At 37.6% G+C, this 21586-nt stretch overlaps 1 long non-coding RNA gene across 1 annotated transcript in view; it reads left to right on the top strand.

The window, feature by feature from the left end:
- The window catches only part of LOC144291855 (uncharacterized), a 112131-nt gene extending 103239 nt beyond the window's left edge, over nucleotides 1–8892 (top strand). Inside the window, exon 7 of the long non-coding RNA XR_013359426.1 lies at nucleotides 7766–8892. This is a non-coding gene — a long non-coding RNA (uncharacterized LOC144291855). The remainder of the gene's footprint in view (nucleotides 1–7765) is intronic.
- The last annotated feature ends 12694 nt before the right edge of the window (nucleotides 8893–21586 follow it).

Here is a 21586-nt window from a genome sequence, read left to right as displayed (position 1 = left end):
TAATGAGGTGCACTTTTAAAACAAGGGCCATCCGTACATTTAAAGGAGGTTTGACCTTCAGATTCCTCACCCTGGTTACTCAAGGACGTTGCCGCTGCTCAGCGCCCTTTATGAGGCCCACTCGTCCCTCGGCAGGGCTGGTGTGTCTACACGGCAAGTGCTACCAGGTACTGCCGCTGTGACTGGATGACATGGAGTCTGGAGCCTGCAGTGCCCCTTCTGCTCATCTCACTCCCACCCTAAGGCCGCAGTGGTTGGTAGATCCAGGAATTGTTAGGGAGCCTAATTTTTCCCAGTGGCTAGTTGACTGTCTAGTGGTAAAACTCGCAAACAAATGTGCTGAGGCTCTCAAGTTCCAACACCCAACAGCCGGCAAGGGTCGACTTCTTATTGTTCTGTTCGGAGGTGGCATAGACACTGGGGGAGCAAATGGGGACACTGGGGAGAAATCGGTTCATTTTAACAGAAACTTCTATCCTGGTTTATAGAAAAGTTAAGATTTTTGTATCGGTTTTTAATGGATTCACAAATGGAAAATTGTGGTGTAGAGGTAAAAAGCCCGGGCTCTGGGGTTCTACAGCCTGGTTTCAAATGCCGAAACTCCGGTAATGCGGCCTTAAGCAAGTAGCATGTTCTCTTATATTTCAGTTTCCTTATCTGTAAAATGGGAATGGTGATAATGTCTACCTCATAGGGTGCTTTTTGGTTTTTTGTTTTTTAATTAAGACACGTTGGCAATGAACATGAGAGGGACTTTGGAGGTAGTGGACATTTTCTTAGTTTAAGAGCTGACGAAGCAGGCATATTCAGCTTGTGAAAATTCATCAAAGTGGGCACTATGTGTACTTTCTTACTATATGTATTTCAATAAAAATTGATAAGAAAATTCTCACCCTTAGGGCCAGGGAATTTCTGTCATAGTATCTCTCTCGGTCTCCTTCAGTAGAATTTCTTACTCTTCATCAGGTAAACAAATGGCAAGGCGGAAATTATTTTAATTGGTAAATTTTGTAGATATATTTACATAAAGTATTTTACATTTTGTAGATATATTTTGACATACTTGTCCAAGGAGGACTGACTGCTCTTTGAACTAACTGAAACTCCCTGGGCTCAATGTGGGTTGTACAAGGCTGGTTTGTGTGGGTGTGTCCTAGGCTACAGCTTAAACATTAGCCTTGGTTGCAGCCACACCTGTTGTAGATGAATATTAAAGACCTTGAAGTACTTTGTGAGACAATATTTAGCTCCAGGGGTTGGACCAAAATTTCTACCATTGGACAGTGGAGAATCTGGCCTGGACTCCTGGGTTGATTATGCTCCTATGCTTGTGTTAGGGCCACAGAAAGACCAAACCTGGTGCCTCTGGGCCTCTGTGCTGTCTTTGTAATACGTTTAGGATTTGATTTAAGATGGAACAGTCCTATAAAAAGGTCATCAACTCTGTTTTTAACTCCAGGAAAAATAAAAAGAATAGAGGCAGAATTAATAGGACAGAGAGAATTGACTATGTCTGAAAACATTTAAGATACCTTTTACACAGAATTGGTCAATTTTTCTAGTTTTAGTAAACAAAACCGATGTGGATTTCAGGGCATCTGTAGTTGTAGAAAATTTTCTTGTTTCTGAGGATAAGGATTCATTAAAACTAATACTACCAGCCTGTTCAGATTTAAAAAAATCTATTTAGTGAAAACAAAAGTTGGGGTCTGTAGACAAAACAATAAGCTGACCAAGTCACTCTTCACTCAGCTCTTGGTTGTATTACAATGACTGAGCCTTAAAATCACATTGTTTAATATGCATTCTTCAAAATGCTCTTAATTAGACACAGATGCACATTTTCACTTCAAGTTATGATTCACTCTTCAAGTCCATTGCTTACGCCAAACAAAACACCCCTGAAACTACAAACCTTATACTAAATAGTCTATGTTCTTTAAGTCTCTCCAATTCTACGATCACACAAGCGAATCATGAAGGAACCATATATTTGGAGAAGGTATCTTATGCTTGGTGGTTTCTAATTACTTAGTACTGCTAATTATTTAACGACCTGTATTATAAATAAGTACTTTTCAAAATGGCATCTATCTTTTTAACTCTTTGCTATAACAGCCCACAAAATTGTAGCTCTCCCGGGAGATGGGGTAGATCTGGGATATGCAATAGGTTAGGACCACATGGGCCATGACATTTTTGACTGACTGGCACAAATTCACCCAAAAATGTGGTAATGTCTCTGGGTTCCTATAAAAGGGGGTAGTTATACCAACCTTCTTTATGAGACCGTTGGGAGAGATAAATTGTTAAGATAAAGTATAATGACAACAATATGTATGAATGAAACCCCTGAGGCATAGGAGTTTAAATGCATCTACAAATCAGGTACATAACTGGTTACCCAGTAATGTAACCAAAGAAAGCAAATGTCCACTTGAGTTAAAGATAATGAGAATAGCACATGCATTAGACAAACATAGCAATCAGGTAGGTGGGATTTGCTTTCCTGTATTTGAAAAGGTTAGCAGGAAATGTTAAATATATAATTGAATATACTATGGCAGAAATGAGGTATATAATGCTATTATAATTGATTATAAAATATCCATAGGTAGAAAAATGTAAAGTTGTTCACATGTGGCTTTTCAATTTGCCTTAGAAAGCTTTATGATAATTTATTAAGAGAAAAACCTGTGGTCATTACTTATTAATAATGCATTTGAAATGTTTTCCTTGAGTATTTTCCTACTTTATGTCTGTTAAAGTGAATGCAGGAGATGAGAATACATCTGAGAAAAACTTGCATGAGGCCAGTCTTAAGGGAACAGTTAACAAGGCTCCAGGTCTACAGCCTGAAGGCATCGGGACTATGGCCCAGTTATGAGAAAAGCTCTGGAGTCTGGAATTCCAAAATTATATAAATGTTTTCTTCCCAATAGATCTTTTAAATAAACAAAACAGAGTTTGAAAAGAGCTGTGTAGAGAGGGAGACAAACCATGAGAGACTCTTAACTCTAGGAAACAAACTGAGAGTTGCTAGAGGGGAGGGGGGTGGAGGATGGGGTCACTGGGTGACGGGCATTAAGGAGGGCATGTGATGTGACGAGCACTGGGTGTTATGTGCAGCTGATGAATTACTGAACTCTACGTCTTAAACTAATGATGTGCTCTATGTTGGCCGGTTGAATTAAAAAAAAAAAGAAAAGAGCTGTATAGTTCAAATATTCTTTTCTTAACCCTATGTTTGGAAAATGAATAGAATATTCCTGTGCTTGTCTTGGGGCAGGGCTAATGCTCCCACCTACCCTGTGATTGGCAAAAAAAATAGTTTTTTGTTTGCTTGTTTGTTTTTTTTTTTTTTTTTAGAAATAGGAAATCTGCAAACCCAGAGAGGAGACTTTTAAAAAAATTGGGGGTATGTGTTTGCCTCTGGTGCTCAACAGTATTATTACTTCATGCTAAGTGAGACCATTTCTGGAGCAGGTTAGTTCAATCCATCACAGAGAGTGCTAACCGGGCAGGTCAGAATGTTCTATTGGGGACCAGGTGACAACCTTTCCTGTTTCCATTTCCCATGTGACTGCAGATACAAACATGAAGTGTGGGCAAGAAGTAGTGCATGGACCAGAGATACCTAGCCAAAAAAAAAAAGTATTGTTTTGTAGTTTTTAGTTGACTGATCTTAAAAATCTCTTTTCAAAATTATCCTTAAATATCGTTCATTTTTGTGCTACTGTATGAGGTATTTAAAAATTTTAATTTCTCTTTCCTGAGAGGATGTAGATATGCAATTCATTTTTATAAACATCTTCTATCTTCAGCTTTGCTAAACTCACTTATTAGTTCTAGTAGATTTTTGGTGAATTTTGTAGGATTTTCTACATCAGTCACATTATCTACAAATACATACTGCTTCTTTCCAATATGGATGCCATTTATAGGTGCCATTTATTGTATATATGTACGTATGTATGTATTTTTTCCTTGCAACACTTGCTGGAAACTTCACTACAATGCTAAATGAAAGTGTCTTGAAATGGATATTCTGGTTCCTAATGTTAACTAGCATTTTAGTGGCAGATTTTTCAGACACCTTTTGTTAGTTTGAGGAAGTTCCCTTCTATTCCCAGTTTGCTGAGAGTTTTAATCAGAAATGGTTATTGGATTTTGTCGGTGCTTTTTTATGTATCTACTGAGATGGTCATATGGTTTTCCTTTTTTAGTTGATTCATATGGTTTACTATATTGATTAATTTTTGAACATTAAACCAACTTTGCAAAATTTTCTGGAAGAGATTGTATAGAATTGGTATTATTTCTTCCTTTAATGTTTGATACAATTCTTTGTTGAAGCTATCTGGGCCAGGATTTTTTTGTGAAAAAGGTTTCAAGTGTGAATTTAATTTCTTCCATAGATAAAGGCCTACCTAGCTTCTACTTGGGTAAGCTTTGATTGTTTGAGACTTTCAAGAAATTTGTCCATTTCACCTAAGTTTGTCAAAGTTATTGGCCTAAGGGTTCTCATAATATTCCTTTATTTTCCTTAAATATTTTTCCTTATTTTTCTTTATTTCCCTTTTATTATACATAGAATTTGTAGTGATATCCCCACTCTCACCCTCTTTAAAAAAAGATTTTATTTATTTATTCATGAGAGACACACAGAAAGAGGTAGAGACAAAGGCAGAGGGAGAAGCAGGCTCCATGCAGGGAGCCCGATGTGGGACTCGATCTCAGGACCCCAGGATCACGCCCTGAGCCAAAGGTAGATGCTCAACCACTGGCCACCCAGGTGTCCCATCCCACTCTCACTCTTAATATTAGTAATGTGTCTCCTCTTCTTTTTTTCTAATTAGTCTACCTGATGGTTTTATCAGTTTTATTGATCTTCTCAAATAATAAGCTTTTGGTCTCATAGATTTTCTCTATTATTTTTCCATTTTGATTTTATTGATTTCTATCTTCTATTACTTCCTTTTTTTCCTACCTAATCTGGGTTTAGTTTATTTTCTAGTTTCTAAGGTAGAACTAGAGGTCATTGATTTGAGGATATTTTTCTTTGCTAATGTAGCATTTTGAACTATGGACATCCTTCCAAATATTGCTTTAGCTGCATCTTACATTTAGCTCCAAATACTAAATTCCATTATGATTTTTTCTTTAACCTGTGGTTTATATATAAGTCTGTGTTTGAATTTCCAAATATGTGGAGATTGTCCATGTACATTCTTTTACTTATTTCTTATCGAATTCCATTGTGGTCAGAGAACATACTTTGTAAATTTTGAAACCTCTTAAATTTATTGAGAATTTGTTTCATGGCCCAGAAAGTAGTCTATTTTGGTACATAATCTGTGTACCCTAGAAAGTAATTGAGGGGATGGTAACATCCCTAATAAAATTGTGGATTAAACTATTTTTTTTTTTGCAGTTTTATTAGTTTTTGCTTCATGCATTTGAAGATATATTATTTGGTGCTTAAACCTTTGAAATCCTTTCCCTTTGTGGCGAATTGGCCTTTTTATCATTATAAAATGATCCTCTTATCCTTGGTAATATTCTCTGGAGCTTTTTTGTTTGATATTAATATAGTTGTTTTGACATTCTTTTGATTAGTGTTAGTATGGTCTGTCTTTATTCATCATTTTACTTTTATCTATTAGTTTCATGTTTGAAGTGCATTTCTTATAGATAGCATGTGGTTGGATCTTTATTTTTTAATTCAATTTGATAGATCTCTGCCTTTAAAAGTAGTGTTTAGACCATTAACATCTAATATGATTGTTGAGTTGGTTAATTTTAATCTGTCATCTGTTACTTGTTTTGTATTTGTCCCTCTATTTTGTCTTCTTCTTCTTTTTTTTTAAGATTTTATTTATTTATCAGAAAGGGAGACAGAACATAAAGACTCCTAACTCTGGGAAATGAACTAGGGGTGGTGGAAGGGGAGGAGGGCGGGGGTGGAGATGAATGGGTGACAGGCACTGAGGGGGGCACTTGATGGGATGAGTACTGGGTGTTATTCTGTATGTTGGTAAATTGAACACCAATAAAAAATTAATTTATTAAAAAAAGATTTTATTTATTTATTCATGAAACACACACACACACACACACACAGAGGCAGAGACATAGGCAGAGGGAGAAGCAGGCTCCATGCAGGGATCCTGATGTGGGACTCAATCCTGGGTCTCTAGGATCAGGCTCTGGGCTGAAGGCAGTGCTAAACTGCTGAGCCACCCAGGCTGCCTGTCTTATTGATATCATTCTTGAAAATATATTTTCACTGGATATAGAATTCTAGGTTGACAGTTAATATCTTTAATTACTTTAAAATGTTGCTTCACTGTCTTTGCTTTTGTGTTTTGATGAGAAATCTGCTACCATTCTTCTATTTTTTCCTCTGTGTGCAGTGTACTTTTTTTCCTCTGGCTGATTTTTTTAAAAAAATTTTATTTTTAATTTTTTAAAAAAAATTTATTTAAGAGAGAGAGAGAGAGCAAGTGGATGGAAGGGGAGCAGAGGGAGAGGGATAAGCCGACTCAGAGCTGAGCATGGAGCCTCTTGCGGGGCTCCATCCCATGACCCTAAGATCATGACCTGAGCCAAAATTAAGAGTTGAATGCTTAACTGATTGAGCCATTCAGGCACCCCTCCTCTGGCTGATTTTAAGATTTTGTCTTTATCATCAGTTTTAAGGAATTTAATCATAATGTGCCATGTTATGCTTTTCATTATTTTTCTTTGATGTTCATTGATCTTAAACATATGTGAGCTTACAGTCTTCATCAAAATAAAAAAAAATTCTTGACCATTTTTTGTTCAAAATTTTTTTCCCATCTCCTGTTTTTTCCATTCTCCTGAAACATAGGGCCCCACCTTGTCATTTGTATTAGGATTTACAAAATGTGTAAGTGGCCCTGCCAAGAAAGAAGATTGTCTCTAAAGCTACTCAGGCTGAATTTCACAGATTCTCTAATAGTGAAAAATGACCACTAAATCACAAAAGGTTCTTGTTCCATTCATTTTTCTCACTCCCTTGGGCTCATCAGTCTAATCATAGATATAAATGTTCAATTGGCCAAAAGTTTTAAACATCCATTATAAAGATATTTTCACTCACATATAATAGGATAGCAGGATACAATTGTTTTAAAGAGCTGAAGAGGTAATATAACCATATGATGCTGACTATAGGACAATATACTTATATACAAAATGGAGAAGTAGGAACTTTGGCAACCTTGAGAGTGTAAGGCATTTACACTTAAAGCACAACACGACAAAACCAGGTCAGATAAGAAACTTATGCGACCCTTATTTAGTCTGTTTGTTGCCAGTAACAACTCCTGTGAAGAGCTCACAATACAGAGCTCACGTCAGGTAGAGAAAGATACTAAATTGTTCCTGGATTGGTTCCATAAATTACAGTTTTCTTAAGAGTATCTTTAAATCTATTAGTATCTGATCTGGGGGACCTAGGTGGCTCAGTGGTTGAGCGTCTGTCTTTGGCTCAGGTCATGATCCTGAGGTCCCGGGATGGAATCCCGCCTCGGGTTCCCTGCAGGGAGCCTGCTTCTCCCTCTGCCTGTGTCTCTGCCTCTTTCTCTTTCTCTCTCTTCTGAATAAATAAATATAATCTTAAAAAAATAAATCTATTAGCATCTTTCATTCAATAAGTAGTTAGCATAATGTCTGGCATTTGGTAAGTGCTCCATGGATCTGTTATCATTATTGTTTTTATTGTTCTTGTTTACTGCAGATCTAGCAGGGACGGTGGTAGAAGCCATAGCAGCTGGGAACTGCTAGTTTCAAAATGGGCAGTGAAAGAAGAAGAGCAAGTGTGAGAGGCCGGAGGAAGCCTGGAAGCTGATGTTGGGAGAAAGGGGAAGGCCCTGAGCCGCTAGGTGAGGGGACCTGGATCATACATTCAGAAGGATGTGTTTCCTCCACTGGCCTGTCACACAGCCTTCACTGAGGTGAGATCCTCTCACCGACTTCTGCAGTTTCTGCCAGGAAATGCTGCCGCCAGAAGCAGAGAGCATGTTGTTTCATTTCTCCTCGGTATTTACTTGATAGGAGAGCCACGCATTCATACCACAGAACTCTGGGTGAGCTCCCTACCTCCTCTAGCTCTCTTCTGTGGATACATTTCACAGGACTCCTGGGTGTGCATAGGCCCAAGTGTAGGGATGGGGAGAAGGCCTGGGGACGTGGCAGGGCGATGGTGGAGAAGGAAGTCAGCTGTACACATGTTGAGAGGTTCTAAGAGGGCAGGACTGAACAAGTACAGGTGGTCGAGTTGAGATGATGCTTAGGACACCTTATCATACAGGTCATAGGATATGTTTTTGTTGAGGGGATCCCTGGGTGGCTCAGTGGTTTAACACCTGCCTTCGGCCTGGGGCATGATCTGGGAATCCTGGGATCGAGACCCACATCAGGCTCCTGTGCTCTGCCCCTCTCTCTGTGTGTCTCTCATGAATAAATAGATAAAATTAAAAAAAAAAAAAAAGGATATGTTTTTGTTGAAACTAAGTTTAGTGATGATTTTTCTAATTTACCCCCAGAGTCGCGTTCTCTAAACTATTTTGTTCAAACTCCTGTCAATAAAGGGTTTTGAATGAGTGCCCTCATTATACATATTTATTATGTTATTTTGAGGGATTAAGTATTAGATTATATGTAAACTGTAAAACATGAAATAGATTTCAAAAGGATAAGATGTAAATAAATGGAAGTAGAAATCCTAATATTTGTGTACCACCTGGCGTGTGCATACTCTACCTTAGAGACAAAAGCCTGGGAGGAAGGGCTGAGGAGAGGCAAGACTTTCATTTCACCGGGATCCAGGAAGAAGCCTTTCAGACCCTCTCCTAGGCCTTATAGCTGAGTTCTCCACTTAGCATTTAGGATAAAGATTACAGTAGCACTGAAATGAAGCGGATCATCCGAGAACATTTCTAGGAACTTCTAAATTACGAAGCAAACTATGTAAGTTCGCTAATTGAGTGCCTAGTATTGCTCATTGTGATTGACGTTAAAAGGACAATGTGTATTCGATCCAAATCCAACACTGTGGAGGAGATATCACTATCCTCATTCTATAAATAAAAAAGCAGGTTCCCAGTGATTCTAATTCTCATCTATTTCTGAAGCCCACCTTTCTATTCTGCTGGGCTACCTAAGGACTATGGTATACCTATCTCTGTATGGACAAGATTTGTCAACTGTCTTTCAAGGAAAAAGACTCTGTTTGTGGAAAGTTAACCAAAATTTTCACCAAAACTTTATATTGACTTGCAGGATAATTTTGGAGGAAGACCTTGCTAGTTATAGTAAGCTATTATGATTTTTATTTATTGCACAAAAGGCATTAAAACACGGGAAATGACAAGGAGGAATTTTAAAACATCTATAGACACTATTGTGGAATATTTGATTCTTCTTTGGTTCATGTTTTCTTCCCGTTTTTATCCAGGTACATATTAGTTGCATCATTTCAATCAGTTTAAATATTACCTTGTTCTCTGATGTTTTTCACACACAAAAAAATCCTAATATGATAGAGATAGAGCCTGGTGACAACATGGAAGTGTTTAATGGGTTCATTATATTCTATCGAATATTAGTATTATATTTAGCTCTCTACTAGTTATTAGACCCACTGTTTCCAAATTGTTCCATTATATATGACACTAAAAATGCATTTTGTGCACTCAATGATTATAAATTTAATTTCCTTAGAATAATAAGTGATGAAATAGCTATCATGTACTGGGCTTTTACTGTGAACTAGGCACAGTTTGGTGGAGTGGAATTTCGGGGTGAAAGGCATGAACTTTATTATCGTCTTGTCGTATGTTACTAAATACTACAACGTGGAAATGATGTACAAGAAGGAAGGGAAGAGGGAGGGAGGTGAGAGTTGAATATAACATGGCAGGGGGTTGAAATCCTAGCTGTGCGAATGCCTGAGTGACTTTTGCAACAATAACTAAACTTGCGTATTTGGTTTGCTTGTGTTGTGGCCTTAACAAATTCCCTGACCTCCCAAACTTGCAGTCAAGCTTTTCCGTGGATAGATACACACAGGAATGATTGGTTTGTGGGAAATTAAGGAAAACAGTTTCGTAATTAGATCAAATGTAGTGTGAAATTAAACAGGATGCATGAACAGGATGGTGAGATGTTCCCTAATAGAACTAATTCAAAAATTTTAGGAGTTTAAACTGGAGGTGACAACCAAGAGAATGTGCATTCCTAAGACATTCTCTAAAGATTTCGAGAGGGCTTTGTATCTTCGCAGGGCATAAATTAAGCGTTTGACTGCTTGTATTTAGGTCTCCAAAGACATGTAGACTCCAGTAGACATCTGGTTTGTGTTCACTTTTCTTAACAATGGCTTCAGTGGGCGCTTCCTCTGCCTCCGTCTTCTGCTGCAGGGATACACCTTCAGTTATTGGCCATCAGTGGATTATCAGGCACCATGTCTAAAAAAGGCTTTTGTTTGTTTCTAGCACATTAAAGGTACCTTCACCAGAACAATTTCTGAGCTGTCTTTGTGGCATTTAATCATCATTAAGAAAATGGAAAAGCAATGTAGAGAATATGAAGTGCCTTAACGTCAGATGTTGGAGGAGACGTCAAGGCCACTAGATTATTTTTTACTCAGAATGTCGTATCACGTTTAGCAAAAGGAACCAGTCTGGCTATGGCCACGTTATTTCATAGCTTACCTTGAACTTTTTCTTTTTTTAAGATTTTATTTGTTTATTCATGAGAGACGCAGAGAGAGGCAGAGACACAGGCAGAGGGAGAAGCAGGCCCCTCTGCGGGACTCGATCCCCAGACCTGGTGTAATGCTCAACTGCTGAGCCACCCGAGCATCTATACCTTGAACTTTTTAAGGTAGTTTTTAACACGAACACATAATGAGGAAATTTTTAGCCCTTGTTTTATTAGCGATCTCTATGATTATGCCTTACTATATCTACTAGCGTGAAAGCTCTTGGAAGGCAGGATCTGTGTCCTATTTCTCTTTTTTACACTACTGCCTTCAGCATAATTTGAAGCGTGCAGTCCACATTTATTTTTTTATTATTTATTTATTTAAAAGGTTTATTTATTTGTTTTAAGGAGAGAGAGAGAGAGAGAGAGAGCACAAGCAGGAGGGGCAGAGAGAATCTCAAGTAGTCTCTGCGCTGAGCACAGAGCCTGATACAGGGCTCGGTCCCAGAATCCTGGGATCACGACCTGAGCCAAAGCCAAGAGTCGGGTGCTAAACAGACTGCACCACCCAAGCACCCCATGCCTGCAGCCCACATTTAGTATTTGTTGATTAAATAAATGTGGACTGCCCCAGGCACCCGTACTTCCAAGCAAACATATATCATGTTCACTCCTTATTTTGAGCTCTTCATTTTCCTGTTTTTAAAAATTTCATTTTCCTTGTATGTTGGTCTTTCCCTTGTCAGTATCCTATAATTTATAATATTTTATTAGCTATGATGCCTAATGATGCTTGAGCCAGGAATTATTCTCTAGGCATGTTCCTCTAAATGGTGTAGTTATTTTCCCCAAGTATCTTCTAGTATCTAGTACAAGAAAAAATATAGTAGATACTTAATAAATGATTCTTGGCTGATTCACTCATTATTGACAGAAATTTGTTAGCACAAATTATGAATCCATCAAGTCACATAATTGACAAAGTGTCCTTTTATTATTTATTAACAAACAAAAACATGAACATTTGAGGGGCAGTCTCCGGGCAATTTGGAAGAACAGATGGAGTAATTTAGCTCCTTTAGATTGTTGGAATGCTGACAGGTACCACGTAGAGTTAGAGCAGTCACCTCCATCTGGCACACACACGGGTAAATTTAGCGCAGGAAGATCATGGTAAAGCAGATGCTACTGCAAAGGTACAGAACTTACAGTGGCAAAAATAGACTTTGCCCGCTCATGGACCTTACTTAAAGGGCAGACTTTGAGCTGCAATTAATAAAAATAATGAGACTATTTTTAGGTAATGACTAGTTTTAAAACCTTAGTCAGAGATATAAAGTTCTATATTTAGTAGCAGTAGAATGAATACACTTTTTTCCTACTCATTTGGTGCCCCGAATGCTCTGCAGCATTTCATGAGAAAATCAGAGGGCACTGCTAAGTCAGTGACACAGAAAATGGTCTCACATTCCCTGAATTAAATCCTTAGGCTTTACAATCTCTTGATTCTTTCCCATAAACTGACAGAAAATTCCTAGTAGGTGTGATTGCCTTTATATTTCCAAACATGAGCCACCTCCATTTTATTTGCTGGAGCCTCTCTAAGTGTTTCAGTTATGTAAAAAAGGAAAATAATGTTTTAGAAAAATGAGAAATATTACTGATCTCTCTCATCACGCAAAGCCATTTGTATCTCTGAAGGTATTCGGGAGGAAAGGCATTTAAGGAGACCCCCCATTGTTCTGAATTGCACACATGTACGGGTTGAAAGGCCATGTTTTCTGATGTGGCATTTAGAAAGAATGACATTTCTAAAAAAGTTTTTTTTTTAAAGATTTTATTTATTTATTCATGAAAGACAGAGAGAGACAGAGAGAGAGAGAGAGGCAGAGACACAGGCAGAGGGAGAAGCAGGCTCCATGCAGGGAGCCCAATGCAGGACTCGATCCCGGGACTCCAGGATCACACCCTGGGCTGAACCAGCGCTAAACCACTCAGCCACCTGGGCTGCCCAGGACTGACATTTCTAAATCTCAACTGCTGGAGCTGTGGAATAGGTGACTTAGAAGTGAAGGTTCTTATGCACCAAAAGATTTTTGTTATATATTCAAAACTTTTTCTTAAAAAACAAAACAAAATGGTCTGTTGAGACTATCTAAAAATGCAGCTGTGTCCTGTTTAAAATATTGGAATGAAAGGTATCCAGTTGAATGAAGGGTCACATGCACAAAATAATGATGCACCCCCTCACCTAATTTCCAGACAAGTTGGGAATGTAGTAATTGAAATAAACTGATGAAACCTAGAGTCTAGGGTATCTTTTTTTTAGTGGGTACTTTCCCAGTAAGAATTCTTTGCTAAGAGCAAGAATGGAATCTGTATGTTTTCACATGACTTAATATTGTTTGGTCCAAATTTAGCAGTTGAGTATTGTAAAGGGCAACTTCTTCAGAGGGATCCATGAGTACGTATTTGAAAAGAATTATATACAAAAAGCAGTAATTTCTTTGTTGAACGTTTGTAGGATGTTTTATTTTCTTTGAGTAGAACAATGGGGAAGGATGCAAGTGAATTAGGAGTCTAGTGGGCAACCTGAAATTCTAGTCTGGCTGTGCCTTGTTACCTTGGTCTAGATACTTAACCCCTCTGGATATGATTTTTTCTTTTTAAATTTTTTTTAAAGATTTTAATTTATTTATGCATGAGACACACACACACACACACACACAGACATAGGCAGAGGGAGAAGGAGGCTCCCCACGGAGAGCCCAATGGAGGACTCGATCCTGGGACCCCGGGGATCACGCCCTGGGCCAAAGGCAGATGCTCAACCGCTGAGTCCCCCAGGTATCCCTGGATGTGATTTTCTTACTAGGTATGAGTGAGGCAGAGTAGGGGTATTTCTACACTTTGAATGTGTCATTCCAACTTGTTTGGATTACATTGTTTGTTTTGTGGAGTCATCTGTCAATCTGTTCACTTGTTTTGAATAGAGCATCATTTTTTACTCTCTAGCTGCTTATAATTATTTTTTGTCTTTGATATTTTAGTAGTTTTAGGATGATGTGTCTATGTATTCTTTTATTTGCATTTATTCTGTTAGAGTTTGTGGAGCATCTCAGATCTGTGGGTTGGTTTCTTTCATCAGTTTTGGAAAATCATTTCACCAAGTCCTGCTTCTGCTCCATTTTTCTTCTCCTTTTCCTTCTGGGGATCCAAATGCACATATGTGTACCATATGTCTCTTATACTCATTTCTGTATTTTCTATCCATTTATTTCTTTATGCATTAGTCTGTATTTTTTCCTGACCTACCTTACAGTTCACGAATCTTTCATCAGCTTTATTTAATCTGCTGTTAGGCCCATCGATTGTGCTCTTAATTTTACTTACCATATGATAGTCCTAAAAGTGTCATTTGGTGCTTTTTTTTTATAATTTCCATTTCTCTGCTGAAATTATCCAACTTGCCATCTAATTTCTTGACGGTATTAATCATAGTTTTAAGAAATTCATGTCTAATAACCCCAGTAAATTTTCTGAGGTTCTGTTTATATTGTCTGTTATTCCCTTAATTTTGGTCAAGATTTTGTTTCGCTGTAAATTTGGATTTAATGCCAGACGTCAGATATGAAAGATTTGGTTCTGAATGATTTTGATCTTTTTATTATTTTTTACTATTGTTTTTTTAGAGAAGAGTCACTTATGTTTCAAAACAGTTAGGGTAGAGGAATGCTGCCTTAATCTAGCCAGGACCTGCTGGTTCAAAGCTGGGCTGCAGTATTAGTGAGGGTTGAGTGTTCACTGTCTGTCCGACTGGCCCCTGTGTCTTCAGATTCACACCAGCGTTTCAGGGTCCTAACTGAAAGTCTTCATGAATTATCAAGACTCCTTTTCCTTAGTGTACTCGGAGCTCCAGTTTATGTCTTCCTTGGCCACTTAAGGTGGTGGAAAGTCCTATTCACCTTCTCATCCTCTCAGACACAGGCTTCTGTTCAGCCTTTTAGCCGTTAAGCTGCCACTGGTAAGTTGACAAAAGCTTTCAGGTCAAAAGCAACATATCCACTGTGGAGCTTATTTTCTCCGTATTCCTTTTCTCTATGGAATCAGCTTTTCAAAATACCACTGTTTTTGAGACCTTCTGATGCTTTAAACATTATATTTAAAATATATCTTTCTAGCTTTCCATTTGTTTTCTGAAGGAAGATTTTTCTGGCAAAAAAGAAAAAGAAAAAACAAGGATAAACAAAAAGAAAACTCTAATCTGCCCTTTCAGGAGGCGAGAAATCTCTTTCAAGTATTAAACTCTAGAATTGTGTATTTTTATGATTTTATTTAAAAGGCTGCATTATTTCTTAGTAGTCAACCTGTAGAGAGCATAAGGTGACAAATAGCTGGGTGTTTGATGCTCCATTTGTTGTTAAATATATTTCTCTCACTTGTTCCGATTGGTGGAATTGAAAGGCCAAGATTTGACTGACGATTACTTTTTGTACGGCACTGTCTTGGCATGCCGTCCCTCATGCCTCTACGTTAACTGGGATGACATTTCTGTGTTTCTTTAATGAAAACAGGATTTTCCATTCTTCATTCTGATGAGAAAAATCTTGGACCAAAATAACAGTTTAGAAGCTATTGATCTGAAGCCCCCATGAAACTCTGCTTTTTCAAAGTCTTTTGGGATATGCCAGGATCAAATCATAGGTACCTCCATAAATAATTAGACGTGCGGTATTTCCACAGCTGTGCAATACCAGATGGTTAGGTGGTTTTGCTTTCTTAGGCTTAAAGGAACTTCCTTCCTTTGCAGTTAAAAAGTCAACTATGTCAGATTCTATACACTCATCCTTCTTAAATGGGGCAGAGAAAGTCTGAGAAAGTTAGGTTTGAACTCCACGACATTCTGACTTTTAGTGGAAGAGAACTCAATTAAGTATGTCACATGTTGGAGTCAAGAGGTCCTGCAGTCAGTGCAGCAAATGTTTTAGCTTTCTCCTGAATTATTTAATTTGCAATAATGACACACTGAAAGACAGGTGGAAGTAGTGAAGCTGCATGCCCCACTGACCACGGGTTTCAGTTCTCAGCCAAGGATGTCCCTGCAGATTTGCCCAATAGGGCATGCTTGGGTCTCTGTTCAGCCCCCAGGCTCATGTTTGTTTTAGCTTTTTTCTTTGCACTGCTTTTCTGATTTCACTATGGTAGATTCATTTAAGGCTGAATACCTGAAGTCATCTCTGTTCTCGTCACAATCTAGTTAGCAATAACATGATAGGGACAGTCTTTCACATAATATTAAGAGACACAAAGGGACCTATTGAATAACGTTACTTTGGATTTCACTGAAGGAATTTCTTCCTTTATGAGGAAGAAGGTAAGACTCTTTTCATCTTTGATCATTGATAAGCCAAACGTTTTAGAAGGGTAAAAACTATATATAAAAAGAACACCTTTATTTGTTACCAATATTTAAAAAAAATGTCTTCTAAGATGGTGTTCTAATTTTTACTTAATTTTTATTATTTGGAAAAGTGTAAAAGCATTGTACACAATGTAAGATTTTTATTGTTGGTGTTATTATTAGTTATGGCCAGCTTATACATTTAAAGCTTTATTTTTCTTGTAAAAATGACATTGGCTATATCCAAATGTCTTTCAATGAATATATGTATAAAGACCTTTTATATAATAGCCTATAAATATGATCCTACTATACTATAGTTTGATATTTTTATTCAATAATGAATTATGAATACTATTGCAAATACATAATGGTAAATCTTCATCATTAAGATATGCAACATACTGGGATGACAGGGGGGGCTCAGTGGCTGAGCATCTGCCTTTGGCCCAGGGCGTGATCCCGGAGTCCCGGGATTGAATCCCACATCAGGCTCCCTGCATGGAGCCTGCTTCTCCCTCTGCCTGAGTCTCTGCCTCTCTCTCTCTCTCTCTCTCTCTAAAAATATGCAAAATAGGTGAATTTTTGTCACGATTTAGTAGCTTTATTATTTTTGGCAAGAGTAGATGTTGCTATAAGTTGTGGATTGAATTGTGTCCTTCAAAAAGGTTAGGTTGAAGTCCTAACGCTTGGCCCACTTAAAGGTGATCTTATTTGGAAATAGGGTCTTTGAAGTTGTCACATTGGATCAGGATGGGCCCTAAATCCGATGACTGGTTTTCTTGTAAGAGAGATTTGGAGACACAGAGATGAAGGCCATGTGATTAGGGAAGCAGAGATTGGAGTGATAACACCTGTAAGCCAATGAATGTCAAGGATTGCCAGCGAGGTAAGGAGGGATCCTCCCTTCCCTATAGCCCTCAGAACATGATCCTGGATTTCAGACTTGTAGCCTCCAGATCTGAGGGAGAATAAATTTCTGTTGTTTTCGCCACCCAGTTTGTGGTAATTTGTCACAGCATTCCTAAGAAACTAATACAATATGTTGAGTTATTTTATTTTGCATATTTCCTTATCACTGGAAATTTGTTGTTACCAGTATCATTTATTCCCTGTATCATGTGTTGGCACTTCATCTTCATAATTAAAGAAGCAAATATTATGGTGTGTAAGTAGAATTTAGGAACTGTGAGATAATCTGATAAATTTTTCAAGAGATCTTTATCCAACTTTAGTCTCTTCTATTTAAAGGGGACATGGACAATTTAGAGACATTTTAGAGCAACAAAAAAGGCCAATGGTCTGAAAAATAAGGCATGTTAGTCACTGTACCTGAAAGCTGACGGGACCTTTAGTGATCATCCATCTAGGGCTGGCATCTTACTAGCACATGTGCTTCCCCTTCCATAGCAGACATTGCTGCTCAGACAGGGTGCTGTTCAGTCCTGAGTGCAGACCCAGATGTATAATCCTCTGCCAACAGTGTGTCACACGGTTATGACCAACCAATCAGATCTGACCCCAAATAAAGCCTATTCACTACTAGAGTTCAATCAAATCTTTTTATTTATAGATGAAAAAAACTGAAGCCCAGGGAGAGAAAGGGAGTTAATCATAGGACTCAGAATAGGTTAATAGCTGGATGTTAATCCCCAAATTCCAGTCTAGTGCCTTTCTATTCACCACAATGTCTCGTTCTCAGCAGCATGCAGAGAATTAAAATGTCTCTCTCTCTTTCTTTTTGGTTGCTATTGTTGGGGAAAATATACTGGAGGCGTCAAAAGTTCTTTCAAAATCTAAAACGGATTCCACATGACTCCTCAGTGGTCTGTCCTGGAGTCCCTAGGCACACTGAATCATTTAGGACACAGATTCAGTTTTAGAGCTTGGGTACATAACAATCCTAGTGAGTAACAGCTGTGGCGGTGGTCAGTGAAGGGAAGAGAAAGAACAAACGGTGTTGCTAGAGGCACATAGGTTATACTACTGTGGTTTCCCTATGCCACGATTTCACAATATTTGTAGTAAACCTATGCTCTGTGGCAGGGGTATCAAGATGAGTGAAGCACACCTTAACCTCAAGCAGGTCAATCTATGTAAGTAATTAATGGCAACATGGTGAGATGAGATTGGCAATGCATTTTTTTGGTGCTGGGACACAACACAGCTAATAGATAGATAGTACTCTATTATTTATAGAATTAGGATGATGGGAAAAAAGTTAGAAGATAATTAGAGGTCATTGATCTTACCTCGTAGTCCATGTAGGAATCCTCTTTATACCCTGCAAAAGATCAATGAATTCATCTTGTCTTGAATGGGTTGACCTTTTTTTTTTCCTTTTTAAAGATTTATTTATTTATTTATTCATGAGAAACACAGAGAGAGAGAGAGGCAGAGACACAGGCAGAGGGAGAAGCAGGCTCCCTGCAGGGAACCCAATGTGAGACTCTATCCAGGGACTCCGGAATCACGCCCTGGGGCAAAGGCAGACGCTGTATGGTTGAGCCACCCAGGTGTCCCTTGACCTGGTTGACTTAAAGGTTAAAATATACATGAAAATATGTGTGTGTGTGTTTATGCATGTGTATACATGCGTGTAGCTTTGCTTCCACCTAATTCTCAAACAATTCATAATCTAAAGAGATAAAAAATTCTCCTGTGATCTTTACTTGAATATTTCCAGAGATGAGGCATTTATCATCTCACAGGGAGCTAAGACTATTTTTGAATATATATAAATTCAGTATATATATCTTCAACATATATACATTCAATGAATGTATGAATGAATGAATATATATATATATGAACAATGAATGAATATATATACATTCAAATATATATAATAGTTTATATTATGTATGTATTCAATAAACAAATTCAAATATATACACAAGTTTCATATATATAAACAAATATATATAAACAAACATATATATATAAACAAATTCAAATATATATACAAGTTTCATATATATATATTTCATTTATATATATATAAATATTCAAAATTTAGGAGCTTTATTTGTTTTTGCCAAGACATTGAGAATCATCCTAGACCCTACCAAGAATCCTGCTCATATTGTATTGCCTCCTAAATATTTCTTGGATTCTCTTTTTTTCTCATTTCTATGGTTTCTGCCTTAGTTCAGATTTTGTTATCTCTTCTTTGGACTTCTCCTAGTTTCCCTACTGATTTCTGTACCAAAAATTCATTCTTTGCACAGCAGTCAACATGATCTCTTTTAAACAGATATGGGAATGTGGGATACCTGGGTGGCTCAGTCAGTTAAGCGTCTGACTCTTGGCTTCAGCTCAGGTCATAATCTCAGGGTTGTGAGTTCAAGCCCCATGTTGGGCTCCACACTGGCTGTGGAGCATGTTTAAGGTTCTCCCTCTCCCTCTCCCCCATCCACCCCTCCATCCCACTCTCATGAATGCTCTCTCTCTTTGAAAAAAAAAAAAAAAAAGATATGGCCATGAAATTCCCCATCTAAAATTCCTTAGTGGTGTCCTATTTTCTTAAAAGGAGACTTTGCAACAGTTACATTGAAGGCTAGAAGACAGTGGAGCCAAGCTTTCAAAATTCCAAGGTAATATATTTATTTAGTTATATTAAAACTATAGCATGGAGACCAAATACATATTTTCAGAAAGCTAATGAATGATGTGTTTTGCCACTGCAAGCAAGTAAACTAAAGAGGAGTCTGTGGAATCATGGGAATGAGGAACCTATCACAAGAAGGAGCAATGAGGATTTCTAGAATGATAGTAAGGGGAAATTTCCAGCCCACAGAGAGAAGAAGGAAGGTAGAGGGCTCTAAAAGCAATGACTCCCAAAAAACAATCAAGAAAATATATGAAACTGATATATTGCCAGATTTTTAAAAACTATAATGAGAGTAATTTTATGTCTTGGGACAATTGGGTGTGAATTAATGATAATTACAGAGATAATAAAGCAAATAAGAGTGAGGTCATTATTAAATCCAAGGGAAGAAATTGTACAAAAATTACATAATACATGCCCAGAAATAACCTTTACATATATGTGGCCATATGATTTTTGACAAGGATGTCAAGACTATTCAATGGAAAGAGGACAGTCTTTCCAACAAATGGTGGTGGAAAAACTGTATATTCACATCCAAAAAAATGAAGTTAGACTTTTACCTTGAACCATAAAAAATATTAATTCAAAATGGATTGATGATCTAAATAAAGACCTAAAATTATTAAATTCTTAGATGAAAACATTGGGAAAAAGCTTCATGACATTAAATTTGGTAATGATTTCTTCAATGTAATCACATCCTAAAAACACAACAAAAATAGATAGATGGAACTACATCAAAATGAGAAGCTTTTGTGCAAAAAAAGACACCACCAATAGAGTGAAAGGCAACCTAGAGAGTGGAGGAAATATTTGCAAATACTAGATCTGGAAAGGGATTAATATTCAGAATATCTAAAGAACTGCTACAACTCAACAAGAAACAAAAAGCAACCTGATTAAAAAATAGGCAAAAGAAGGCACCTGGGTGGCTCAGTGGTTGAGTGTCTTCCTTTGGCTCAGGGCGTGATCCCGGGGTCCTGGGATCGAGTCCCACATCAGACTCCCCCCAGGTAGCCTGCTTCTCTCTCTGTGTCTCTCATGAATAAACGAATAAAATCTTAAAAAAAAAATAGGCAAAAGGCTTGAATAGACATTTCTCCAAAAGAAGATATATAAATGGCCAATAAGCACATGAAAAGATGCGCAGCATCACAAATCATTAGGAAAATGCAAATCAAAACTACAATGAGCTATCCATTCACATGTGTTAGGATGGCTATTATGAAAAACAAAAGAAAACAAAACAAAGGAACAAGTGTTGGTGACAATATGGAGAAATTGGAATCCTTGTATATGGTTGGTGGAAATGTAAAATGGTACGACCATGTTGGAAAACAATATGGCAGTTCCTCAAAAAAGTAAACGACGACTGACCATAAGATCCATCAGTTATGCTTTTGCATATATGCCCAAAAGAATGGAGAGCAGGAACTCAAAAGAGATATTTGTCCACTTATATTTAGAGTAGCATATCCACAAGAGCCCAACGGTGGAAGCGACCCAAGTGTTTGCTACGGATGAACGGGTAAGCAATATCCATTGTTGTTATACATACACATACACGTTTATATAATGTTGTGTGTGTGTATCTATATATACAACTTAATGTCATTCATCCTTAAAAAGGAAGAAGATGCAGATACATCCTATACCATGGGTGAACCCTGAAGACGTGTTAGATGACATAAGCCAGTCACAAAAAGACAAATACTATGATTCTATTTCTATGAAGTACCTAAAATAGTCAAATTTCTTAGAGACGGAAAGTAGAACGGTGATTTCTAGGGGCTGGAGGGAAGACATAATGGACGTTACTGTTTAGTGGGTACAGA

Source organism: Canis aureus, chromosome 20, assembly GCF_053574225.1.
Source record: "Canis aureus isolate CA01 chromosome 20, VMU_Caureus_v.1.0, whole genome shotgun sequence".
In the NCBI taxonomy this organism is placed as follows: domain Eukaryota; kingdom Metazoa; phylum Chordata; class Mammalia; order Carnivora; family Canidae; genus Canis; species Canis aureus.
The sequence above is the reverse complement of the archived record's forward strand: the minus strand, read 5'-3'. Positions and strand labels throughout refer to the sequence as shown.